The following is a 12,736-nucleotide window of genomic DNA, read 5'->3' as shown; positions in this document are numbered from 1 at the left end:
ATCATCATTATGATAAAAATGATAATAATCCAAATAATAATAACAAGAATTTCATTTATTTTCAGTCTAATATCATCATCTTACATGAACAGACTATAAATAAATAAATAAATAAATAAATAAATAAATGAACGAACGATGTTCACGTGGTTCACTGTGCTGGTTGATGATTTGGTTGGTGTGCGTGTTCGCTGGTAACATGATGTGTTAATTCAGTAAATATGATGTTAATTAAGTATCTTGCGAAAATATCTTACTCATTTCTAAGGACCGAATTCTTCTTTCCATAATGCCCCTCAAATAACAGTCGTCGGCGATCAAGGCTCTTAAGTACCATTAATTGATTTGATTTGATTCAAAGTGGAGTCATGCTCTAAAGTTAACGCGTCCGCCTAGGAAGCGACAGAATCTGAGCGCGCTGGTTCGAATCACGGCTCAGCCGCCGATATTTTCTCCCCCTCCACTAGACCTTGAGCGGTGGTCTGGACGCTAGTCATTCGGATGAGACGATAAACCGAGGTCCCGAGTACAGCATTGCACTTAGCGCACGAAAAAGAACCCCACGGCAACAAAAAGGGTTGTTCCTGGCAAAATTTTGTCGAAAAATCCACTTCGATAGGAAAAACAAATAAAACTGCACGCAGGGAAAAAAAAACCAAAAAATGGGTGGCGCTATAGTGTAGCGACGCGCTCTCCCTGGGGAGAGCAGCCCGAATTTCACACAGAGAAATCTGTTGTGATAAAATGAAATACAAATACAAATACAAAACAAATCCACGCGGATCAGAGCTCGTGTGTTTCGCCTTTTGGAGATTACGGAACCTTAAAAGAATAAATTTCACTGATCAGTTCCAAACATTCTGTCATCGCAGGCGCTTGAAGCCTCTTACACACACACACACACACACACACACACACACTGGCACACACACACACGAGAGAGAGAGAGAGAGAGAGAGAGAGAATCGATCGGCAAAGCTCCACCCACTCCGCGCGCGTGCAGGCAAAGAAATCGACACAACCCAGCGTGTCCAATGAACGATGACATGGTTCACATGGAGGCTGATCTTTTTGGGGGAGCATTTGGCTGTGTGCCTGTGGTTCACGTCGCACATTTATTTATTTGTTGTTGTTTTTTTTTTGTTTTTTTTTTTGCTTTTCCTCCAGGTCCATCTGTTTCTGATTAGTTTTTAGAGAAAATCGTTTGTTTTTTTCGATTTATATGCTGTTTTGATGGCTATCCTGGCATTATTTTGTCTCTCTGTCTCTCTCCCTCTCTATCTTTCCCTCTCTCCCCCTCTCTCTTTCTCTCTCTCTCTCTTTCCCTCCCCCCTCTCTCTCTCCCTGTATCCCCCCTCTCTCTCCTCCCTCTCTCTCTCCCTCCCCCCCCTCTCTCTCTCGTTTCCAAAATTTGATGTGTCCAATGTGTCAACAATCTAAAAAAAGATGAAGTTCACTTTGTGCTGTGTTGCCCAGCATTTAGAGATCTTGCCAAGGCCTGACTAAGCGCGTTGGGTTACGCTGCTGGTCAGGCATCTGCTTGGCAGATGTGGTGTAGCGTATATGGTTTTGTCCGAACGCAGTGACGCCTCCTTGAGCTACTGAAACTGAAACTTAGAGATCTTGGTTTAAACAGTATTTTATTTGGAACATGTCGCACTATACAACACACATATCGATGAACAGGACAACAAGAAAATCTTATATAAAGTCCTGTCCTGATACATGTACATATTGAATATGTGATGGATGTCATCATAACTAGAAGTTAAGACGTGATCATACATGAGTTTTGAACAAAACTAAGCTGAGCGATCTTAGAGAACAATTGATTCCAGTTAAATACTGTCAATACCCTGTCCTGTTTAGACCTATCATGTGTCATCAACAAAATGAAAAGACTGTCAAGGAGTTCTCTCTGTATCTGTATTAAGCACTCAAAAGAAGAAGTGTATATGTTACATCATGAAGACTTTTTGAATGTAAGACTTAAGCATTTTACTGTATATCCCCCTTTAAAGGGGCTGTAGCCTATATGAATAAACCATCTCTCTCTCTCTCTCTCATGTTATTTACTGGTTTAAATTGATTTATTGTACTATCATTTATTGAGTGACCTTTTATGCTCGTTTCTTGCTAGCTCGATAAATCTGATGTTGGTTAACAGTGAAACAGAGTGAGTATTTCTTGACCATCCCAAAGCTGTCTGCAATTCTGCTAGATAAAATCTCTTACCCCCCCCCCCCCCAGACCCCCCCCCCCCCCCCGCCCCCGTACTCCTCCCAGCCCCTCCCCCCACCTCTTTGTGTCTCTATCTGTCCTCGTCTCTATGTGCCAGGAATAATTAGCTCTCTTATTCATTTTGTATTTGCATTTGTATTTCTTTTCATCACAACAGATTTCTGTGTGAAATTCGGGCTGCTCTCCCCAGGGAGGGCTCGTCGCTACACTACAGCGCCACCCATTTTTTGTTGTTGTATTTTTTCCTGCGTGCAGTTTTATTTGTTTTTCCTATCGATGTGGATTTTTCTACAGAATTTTGCCAGGAACAACCCTTTTGTTGTGTATGTAATAGTCAGCCCTGTCCAGCGAAAACCAGCAGGACAGGATGCAAAATGCTGTCCCGGTACCATCTGAGCCAGAATTTGATGATTGGGTGGAGTTAAATGTCTTGCCCATGTTACATCCCACTGTTCTAAAAATACATGGATAGCTCATTGGCCAGAGAGCTGAAGCCAGCTGGACGCCATATTGTTTCTCGTATCCGGCCGTCAGTCCGTTGAGAAGTCTGCTAACTGGTTGTAGTTTCTGAACTGCAAACGTGTATCTTCGATGAAATCGTGTTATGCTTGCCCCCGACGACATGTCAAATGTTGTGTTGTGTCTTGATTGATATCTGCCGACGGTTTATTTACCAACGTTATTACAGGAAAACGGTGCAGTGACACGTAGCGCAAACTTGCTGTGGAGAGCACACACAGGAATATCAGCCTTAACTAACGCCGCGAGCAAGAGAAAGCTTGCCGTGAAGCAGTCATCGTAACCAACTGAGCGCTGGGCTACATATATGAAGTTACCGCTTCGCGCTGTACTGAAGCAAGCAGCAAAATGACTGATTGAACACTTCTGGTGGCTTCAGTTAGCGAAAGGGCTCAAAGAAGGCATGCACTGTCCACCATTATTATTATTACTATTTTGATCAATGGTTACATCCTCACTCTCTCGGCCAAGAGAGTTTCAGGACACTCGGTGGTGTGGATGGTTCCCGAAAGGCCAGCCAGCCAGCCCCCCAAGGCTGCAGCAGCACTTAGAGCCAGTGCAACCTTGCCTCCTAGTTTGAGAGTTAACAGTGACGGGCGCAATAGCCGAGTGGTTAAAGCGTTGGACTTTCAATCTGAGGGTCCCGGGTTCGAATCTCGGTGATGGCGCCTGGTGGGTAAAGGGTGGAGATTTTTACTATCTCACAGGTCAACATATGTACTGACCTGCTATAGAGCCTGAACCCCCTTCGTGTGTACATGCAAGCAAAAGATAAAATACGGCACGTTAAAGATCCTGTAATCCATGCCAGCGTTCGGTGGGTTATGGAAACAAGAACATACCCAGCATGCACACCCCCGAAAGCGGAGTATGGCTGCCTACATAGCGCAGGGTAAAAACGGTCATACACGTAAAAGTCCACTCGTGTGCATGGGAGTTGCAGCCCACAAACGCAGAAGAAGAAGAAGAGAGTTAACTCGCTCAGTACTGCCAGTCCTCTCTTCTCCTCTACACAAACCCCTCGGATGTCCAGTGGGTGTCTGAATGACCCAACCTTTAGCTTCCGTCGTCAGAATTGTGGTATTCTTTGTCAACATTCACCTCTTCAGTATAAGAGTCTTCCGCTTGCAATATTTTGATGGTGGTAATTGGGGTGAAACGCTGTTAACGTCGTCTCTTTCGCCGTTCGTATGGCGAGAGTTAACAGTCCATAAAAGACCAAGCCGCGAATGACTTCTTGTTGCGGAGGAAGAATCCAGTGATCGCTCTGTTGGTAAGGGGTAAGGCCAGACACTACAGTCAAATAACGACTTTTTTCTCTCCGAATATATCTCTCTCTTTTTTTGTCTACCATGTGTATCATCACTTGTGGATCACAAAAAAGTGTTCTTAGATTTCTGTGAATACCCATTGCTATGGAAACAAATCAAAATGGCCGCCAACGATGTATCAAAGAAATCTGGTTTGTGGTCCATGTGGTGCATGGAGACACTTTTTGTTATGTGGACTTGATACACAACGAAATTATCTTCATTTTCACGTGAGATTGTGTTGATTCTTCAATTATTGTACTTTTTATGAATTTTTGAAATTTTGGGTATTGCGAAATCCTCAAAATTTACAGTGAGTAGAAAGATTGGAACTGCTATGAATTAAAACCCAGAGAATATTTTCATACATACTCGTGACAAAACTTCAATAACAAGTCATAAAACAATCATGCAGAGTCTCATGGTTGTATGTTTACTCATCATTGAGCAAGTCCAAGGTATGTTGTCAAGGCCAGAAACTTGACGACTTGCGTCGAAATTGAACAAAAAATTATTAATAAACACTTTCGTGATTCAGCAAGCAATCTTTATTGGGAATTTTTTCATTGTTAAAGACATCTTTACAGTGGAAAAAACTTATGCATATGATTAGAAGAGATCAAGAGTCAAAATCCATCAAAAACCCAAATCATGAAAAATCATCATTTTGGTCTCTTTTGCACTGCCGTGTCCCCCCTTTTAATTAAACAGTATTTTATTTGAAACATGTCACAACACAACACAGATATCGATGAACAGGACAACATGAAAATCTTATATAAAGTCCTGTCCAGATACATGTACATACTGAATATGTGATGGATGTCATCATAACTTGAACTAGAAGTTGAGACGTGATCATACCTGAGTTTGAACAAAACTAAGCTGATATATAAATAAAGTGAAGGAAATGAATAATAAACGTGTGGTGGAGAAAGAAGTCAGTAGAGAGAGAAAGAGAAAGAGAAGTATCAACGCCTTCTTTTCATTGTCAAATAATGTGTGTATTTTCGTCATTGCGTTTGTGTATTGCTTGTTACATATGAAAGAACACGATATAAGCTCATGCTTGTTGTTGCTCAAGTCTTCTTAATTGAACGCTGTATTGCACGGCCTTGTTTCTTGATATTAAAAATGTTTAAACCAAGTATCAACGCTGGGGCACAAGCACAATTTCAGTTTCACTTTCTCAAGGAGGCGTCACTGCGTTCGGACAAATCCATACACGCTACACCACATCTGTTGAGCAGATGCCTGACCAACAGCATAACCCAACGCGCTTAGTCAGGCCTTGAGTGCATGCTTACATATTTGTGTACCTATGAAAGTGGATTTCATTTTACGTAATTTCGCCAGAGGACAACACTCTCGTTGCCATGGGTTCTTTTTCAGTGTGCCAAGTGCGTGCTGCACACGGGACCTCGGTTTATCGTCTCATCCGAAAGACTAGACGCTCAGTTTGATTTTCCAGTCAAACTTAGGAGAAAGGGCGAGAGCGGGATTCGAACCCACACCCTCACGGACTCTCTGTATTGGCAGCTGAGCGTCTTAACCATTCTGCCACCTTCCTCCTAAAAAAAAATCGCTGCGAGCAGGGTACGAACCTGCGCGGGTAGAACCCATTGGATTTCAAGTCCAACGCCTTAACCACTCGGCCATCACAGCTCTAAAGCACAGCAAGACTGAACTTTGCCGACTTGATCGCGCTGTTCTCACGTTGCTGTGTATATTTTGCCTCATTGCTTCGTTTCATTTCAATCGCATCAAAGACAAGGGTTTGTCGTTGGGAGGAAAGAAAAAGTACGTGCTTGCTTATTTTTATAATTCATTTAGCCAACACATGTCTTGTCATGTCTCCGTCACAGAATGCATGCAGGCACACATGCACACACACACACACGCGCGTGCGCACAAACACGCACGCACACATAAACACGCACGCACGTACACACACACACGCACACACACACACACACACACACACACACACACACACACATACACACACACACACACAGCATATGAACTCGGGCCATTGTTCCGATACACAGTTCATCCTACCACCACCACCATTTCAACTTCCAATCTCCTCCTACTCTTCCCCCCCCCCCCCCCCAAACCTCTGTTGTTTTATTTATCTATTATCATTTTGCTTTTTCATAGATATTCAACTAATATCACTCTTCGTGAAAACAAAGTAACAAAAAAAACAACACCAAAAAACAAACAAACAAACAAACAACGAAAAAGAACAGCGACACACACACACACACACACACACACACACACACACACACACACACACACACACACACACAGAGGGAGAGAGAGAAAGAGGCATAGAGAAGTATATATATATATATATATATATATATATACATATATATATATATATATATATATATATATATATATATATATAGAGAGAGAGAGAGAGAGAGAGAGAGAGAGAGGGAGAGAGAAATAAAACAGTGTGTGTGTGTGTGTGTGTGTGTCGCTGTTCTTTTTCATTGGGTTTTTTGTTTGTTTGGGTTTTTTTTTGTTCACACACACACACACACACACACACACACACACACACACACACACAGGGAGAGAGAGAAAGAGGCATAGAGAAGTATATATATATATATATATATATATATGTAGAGAGAGATAAAACAATGTGTGTGTGTGTGTGTGTGTGTGTGTGTGCTCGCGCGCACGTCACGTGCGCACGCGGCGTGTGTGTGTGTGTGTGTGTGTGTGTGTGTGTGTGTGTGTGCCATATAACAGGCACGTAGCCTACGTACATTATGCAGACAGAGAGAAAGAGAATAGACAAAGAGAACAAAGTGCGCGCGTGTATGTCAGTCAGTCAGTCAGTCAGTCAGTCGAAGAGACACCTCCACCATGGACACTGGACACACAGCGAGAAACAAAGAAAGAAACATCATCACCACCACCCCTCCAGTCCCCCCCCAGAACAAAGGAACAAACGATCAGGCGGGGCAGTACAAAGAGAGAGGTGACAACATAAGGGCAGTGAAGTGCGTCATTCACTTTTGTTCCACTGGTTATTCCCCCCTCTTTCCAACCCCCTCCCCCCCACTACCCCTCCTCCACCCCTCCCGTCACGCTACAATACCGCCCCCAGTCAACCAAACTCACTCCTACGCCTCTGGCGCGGCCCCCTTCAACTTCACACAACGTTCGTTGAGAACTGAAACAGAACTGTTTTTTCCAGTTATTAGCTTTGTACCCCCAGTTCTATTGATTAAATACAGTCGTTTCGCCCCCAATAATGATGTCGATTCGCCCCCCAAACCAGTTCGCCCCCGTACAGAGCCGGCCAGTTCGCCCCCACACCACAGGTCGTTTCGCCCCACTGTTCTAAAAATTAGGTGGATAACGCATGCCTTCTTTGAGCCCCTTTGCTAACTGAAGTCAGCGGAAGTGTTTAATCAGCCATTTTGCTACTCGTGTTAGGTTACAGCGCGAAGCGGTAACTTCATAGTATGTAGCCGAGCGCTCAGGTGGCTACGATGACTGCTTCACGGCAAGCTTTCACTTTGCTCGCGGCGTTAGGTTAAATAAGGCTGACATTCTTGTGTGTGTCTCCACAGCAAGTTTGCGCTACGTGTCACTGCACTGTTTTCCTGTAATAACTTTGGTAAATAAACCATTGGCAGGTATCAATCAAGACACAACATTTGGCATGTCGTAGGGGCAAAGCATAACACGATTTCATTGAAGATACATGATAACAGATATGAAACTACCACCAGTTAGCAGACAACTTCTCAACGGACTGACAGCCAGATACGAGTGTCAGTATGGTTTCCAGTCGGCTTCAGCTTTCCTGGCCAATGAGCTGTCTATCTATTTTCAAAACTAGTGGTTTTGACCCCATTTGCTTCGAACCCACCCGTCCCCCCCCCCCTGCTCCCCGCCCCCCCCCTCCTCCCTCCCCCACTTCATAAAGTATAAACGTTTGACTGTGTATTGTTTTCCTTGAATTCGTGGAAGGCTGGTGGTAGTAATACTAATTAACATTCACGAGGCGTACTTCTCAGGCAGCAAGGCAGGGCGAAAAGACAGCAAAGGGGGCGAATTAACCATAGGGGCGAACTGGCATTGGGGCAAACTGGTTGGGGGGCGAACTGGGGGGATATAGGAGTCGGGGGAGAGGGGGCGGGGGTGGGGGCGGGGGCAGCGAAACGACCAGATACCGTTTTATTCAGAGGCATTGAGGCAGAATCGGTGAGGCGATGGACTTTCAGATCCATCAAGTGGTAAGGGTTCCTCCTTCTTCTTCTTCTTCATCCGTGGGCTGCAACTCCCACGTTCACTCGTGTACACACGAGTGGGATTTTACGTGCATGACCGTTTTATACCCTGAGCCATGTAGGCAGCCATACTCCGTTTTTTGCGAGGGGTTGCATGCTGGGTATGCTCTTGTTTCCATAACCCACCGAACGCTGACATGGATTACAGGATCTGTAACGTGCTTATTTGATCACACACACACACACACACACACACACACACACACAACAACACACACGTACACACACACACACACACACACACACACACACACACACACACACACACACACACACACACACACACAGATAGATCGATGTACAGACAGACAGACAGACAGACAGGTAAATAAGAAAACAGGGAGAAAAAGTAAACTAAAGATAAATGAACGAAGAAAACAAACAAGTGAAGAAGAAGAAGAAAAAGACAAGAATTGAAATCAAAGTACACAGAAAGCAAGTACTTGAATTTTAATAACGCCCCAAATGCCAGTAAAGTACATAAATTGTTCTGCACTATTACAAAACAAAAGAAGAAGAACGTTTGCAAGTTTAGCCACGCAGTGACATCCGTTTCGTTTGGTTATTTATTGATAGTCTGTTCATCTAAGATGATGATATTAGACTGAAAATAAATGATGTTATTATTATTATTATCATTTGGATTATTATCATTTCTATCATAATGATGATTGTTATTATTAATTAGAAATCGACATTTCTGTATATTCGAATGAAAAAGGGGGGCGGTTGGGGTGGAGGGGAGGGGAGGTGGGGGTGGTGGTGGGGGTGGGGGTGGGGGCAAGGGGGAGGGGACTAAGAAAGAGAGAGAGAGAGAGAGAGAGAGAGAGAGAGAGAACAGAATGTGGAAAGGATAGAGTACAAAATCTAAAATGGAGAGGGTGAGTGTCAGTGATTGGAGAATGAAAAAACATAATATTGGAAGGGTGTGTGTGAGAGGCGGGACGGGGGAAGCGGGATTAGGACCCCCCCCCCCAAAAAAAAAAAAAAAAAAAAAAAAAATCAATAATCAAATATTGTATGCACTACTTCTGTTGATTATCATTTGAAAAGAGGGCAGTGACACCCCCCATGTTCAGAGACCCATTCAATTCAAGTGCATGACAGTCAGTTGCTTCCGACTATGACCATCAGAACAGCAGGTCCAGGAGGCAACACAACTGCTGTCCCCGACTATCAAGGCCAGAATTCGATTAGAATGCAGAGCGTCTTGTCCAAATTACATCCCCACTCTCTCGGCCAAGAGGCTTTTAGGACAGTCGGCGTTGAGGATGGTCCCCAAAGGCCAAACAGCACCCAAAGCCTGTAGCAGCACTAAGAGCCTGTGAGATCCTGCTTCCAAGTTTGAGAGTCGTAGTCCTTCACAAAATGCTCAAGCTGTAAATGAATTTCCGTTAGCATTGGAGCTGAAACTGAAACTGGAGAGGCCATTGATCATAGAGCACTCGCCTCGCTTGTTGACCCAAACTGAAAAAAGCTTTAATTTAATGCAGAGTCAGGAAAAGAACGTTTTGCTGGGACCAACGATATTCTGGGAAGGGCACAATTTTTGACTCACTTGTGTAAACAAAGTCAGTCTATGTTATAACCCGGTGTTCGGTTCTCTCTCTCTCTCTCTCTGTGTGTGTGTGTGTGTGTGTGTGTGTGTTAAACTTTAACATTGACATTTTCTCTGGAAATACTTTGTCTTCTTCTTCTTCTTCTGCGTTCGTGGGCTGCAACTCCCACGTTCACTCGCATGTACACGAGTGGGCTTTTACGTGCATGACCGTTTTTACCCCGCCATGTAGGCAGCCATACTCCGCTTTCGGGGGTGTGCATGCTGGGTATGTTCTTGTTTCCATAACCCACCGAACGCTGACATGGATTACAGGATCTTTAACGTGCGTATTTGATCTTCTGCATGCATTTACACACGAAGGGGGTTCAGGCACTGGCAGGTCTGCACATATGTTGACCTGGGAGATCGTAAAAATCGCCACCCTTTACCCACCAGGCGCCGTCACCGTGATTCGAACCCGGGACCCTCAGATTGACAGTCCAACGCTTTAACCACTCGGCTATTGCGCCCGTCTGAAATACTTTGTCTGCCAGCAGGTAATTTTATCTTCACAGTCATACCAATAATTGGTTGTACGTCTCCCGAATTTAGCCGTATTTCCGAATCATTAACGGCTTATTTCGTTGGTGCTTGTTCCAGATTCTTTAGGAATGAATATTCTAAAGTGGACACAGTTACCCCTTTGCAGCTGCCAGATTGTTAAGAAGACGCAATGACCTCGTAATGTACTTTTTATTTGCCGATGTGCTGACTGAATCGGTAGTATGAGCAAGAACAGTGTTAACTTTGTGTTAAATTGTGTACCTTGCAAATGCAGAGAGTTACTTCTCTTTATTGTTGATTTACCGATATATATATATTTCTAATATTATATTCTATAAAATACCTGTGGCGATATAAAAAATAATAAAATATTATATATGTATACACATAGATTATATATAAAATACATAGAAAAAATATTAAATCCAGGCCCAGATGTCTTTGTATTTTCATAATGGAATGGCAAACACAACAACAACAGTCTTGGTTAGTTCTTTAACCTTTTAAACTGGGTTGTTTGATACGGGTGGTGGTAAAAAACTGTTATTAGCCCATGTAGGTCCAAAGTATCATCAAAAGAAAGGTTGATTTGCACAACAAACGACAGCATATATATAATAATAACTTTGATAAATATATCTACCTGTTAGCTACCAAACTTTTCTTTCAGCTGAACATCCCTGTCCATTCCATTACATGTGCCAAGGCATGTTGTCGTCGTCAGGTCTGACGTAGCTCTCTCTGTTCGGATCATCATGGACCGGTGTCACCTGGGAGCCCACCCCCCCCCCCCCCCCCCCCCCCTCTGAAAATAAGCAACACTGTGGGAGTGATGTTATTTTCCAAGGAGAAAACAACAGACACACAAACTACAACAAGCTAACAAAAAAGACGAGCACACGCACTCTAATAATAACAAAAAGCTCCCTCTCCCTGATTAGTTAAGTCATTACAAACCTTACATAGAATTACTGTTCCGCGCGGAATAAATTATTTTCTACTACCCAGAAATTCCCGTTTTCCCCAAGCCAAGTTTATCCTTTAAAAATATTACCGAAATCCACGTGCCTTTAATTAAAAAAATTTGATGGTTGGTATCGTCCCTAAAAGAAAAAGTAATGTTCGAAATTTGTCCATTTTCTCGTGCAATTCAGAGATTATGTATATATATATATATATATGTGTGTGTGTGTGTGCGTGACTGAGTGAAACCTGACTGAATAACACAGGAAACGAATGATGAGCGCCCAATGGCAGCTGTCAGTCGGCTCTACCCAGGTAGGCAGCCTGTTGTGCAAACACACACACAAAAAAAGACTCCGTGTTTGTAAAGCGCTTAGACCTTGGTCTCCAACAGAGGACAGACCCTATAATTATAAGTATATCTATACCATCACAATGTCCTGTCCTGATAAGTATGATTGAAACAACAATTCCGTTTGACATAACCGCTGATATATAGGCTAGGTATGTAACATTTTTGCTGTGTCTACCTGCCCATCTATTAACCCCCCACCCCCACCCCACCCCGACCCCCATCATGAAGAGTTATGTGGCCCCAATAATAATGAACAGACTTAATTATCGCATTCGTATTCGCATAACCCCAGTCAACACACAAGTTGAAAAAAAGAATGGCCGTTTCTGCTCCTTTCATTTTTGAACTGTATTCTCCCCCGAAAACGGAGTATGGCTGCCTAGAAGGCGGGGGTAAAAAAAACAAACAAAAAAAAAAACCCACAAAAAACAAAAAACACAACAACAACAAACGGTCATACACGTAAAAGAAGCCCACTCATGGTACATGTCGAGTGAATGTGGGAGTTGCAGGCCCACGAACGAAGGAAAAAAGTAAAGAAAGAGGAGAGAAAAATAAAAAAAAAAGGGAAAAGAAGAAGAAGAAAGAAAGACTTAGACAGTCATCATACATTAATTTTTGAAAATTTGGCCCTTTTTTTTTCTATTTTATCATCGGGTGAGGGTCTAGGGTTTAAACGTTAAAATCAATAATTTTTAAAAGAAATTGACAATGAAAACACCCATTATCCTATTCATTTGGTTTGTTTTTCGTTTTTTTTTTTTGTTTTAAAATTTCTTTTCACATTTTCCTGTTTAAAGGAATAAAAATTTAAATTTGTTTATAAAATGATAAAAGACTCATTTACCCTCACCGTAAATTTTTTCCCGGGTTGCAGCATTGTGGCCATCATAAATCGCTTTTAAAGCTTTTTATA

The 12,736-nt window shown here is 42.8% G+C and overlaps 1 non-coding gene across 1 annotated transcript; it reads right to left on the bottom strand.

The window, feature by feature from the left end:
* Nucleotides 1–5,653: 5,653 nt before the first annotated feature.
* Nucleotides 5,654–5,735, bottom strand: Trnas-uga (transfer RNA serine (anticodon UGA)). The gene has a single exon. It is a non-coding gene; the product is annotated as a tRNA-Ser (tRNA).
* Between the last annotated feature and the right edge of the window lie 7,001 nt (nucleotides 5,736–12,736).

This window comes from Babylonia areolata, chromosome 31 (genome assembly GCF_041734735.1).
Source record: "Babylonia areolata isolate BAREFJ2019XMU chromosome 31, ASM4173473v1, whole genome shotgun sequence".
Taxonomy (NCBI): Eukaryota; Metazoa; Mollusca; class Gastropoda; order Neogastropoda; family Buccinidae; genus Babylonia; species Babylonia areolata.
Note: the sequence above shows the minus strand (reverse complement) of the source record. Positions and strands in the feature narration are given on the sequence as shown.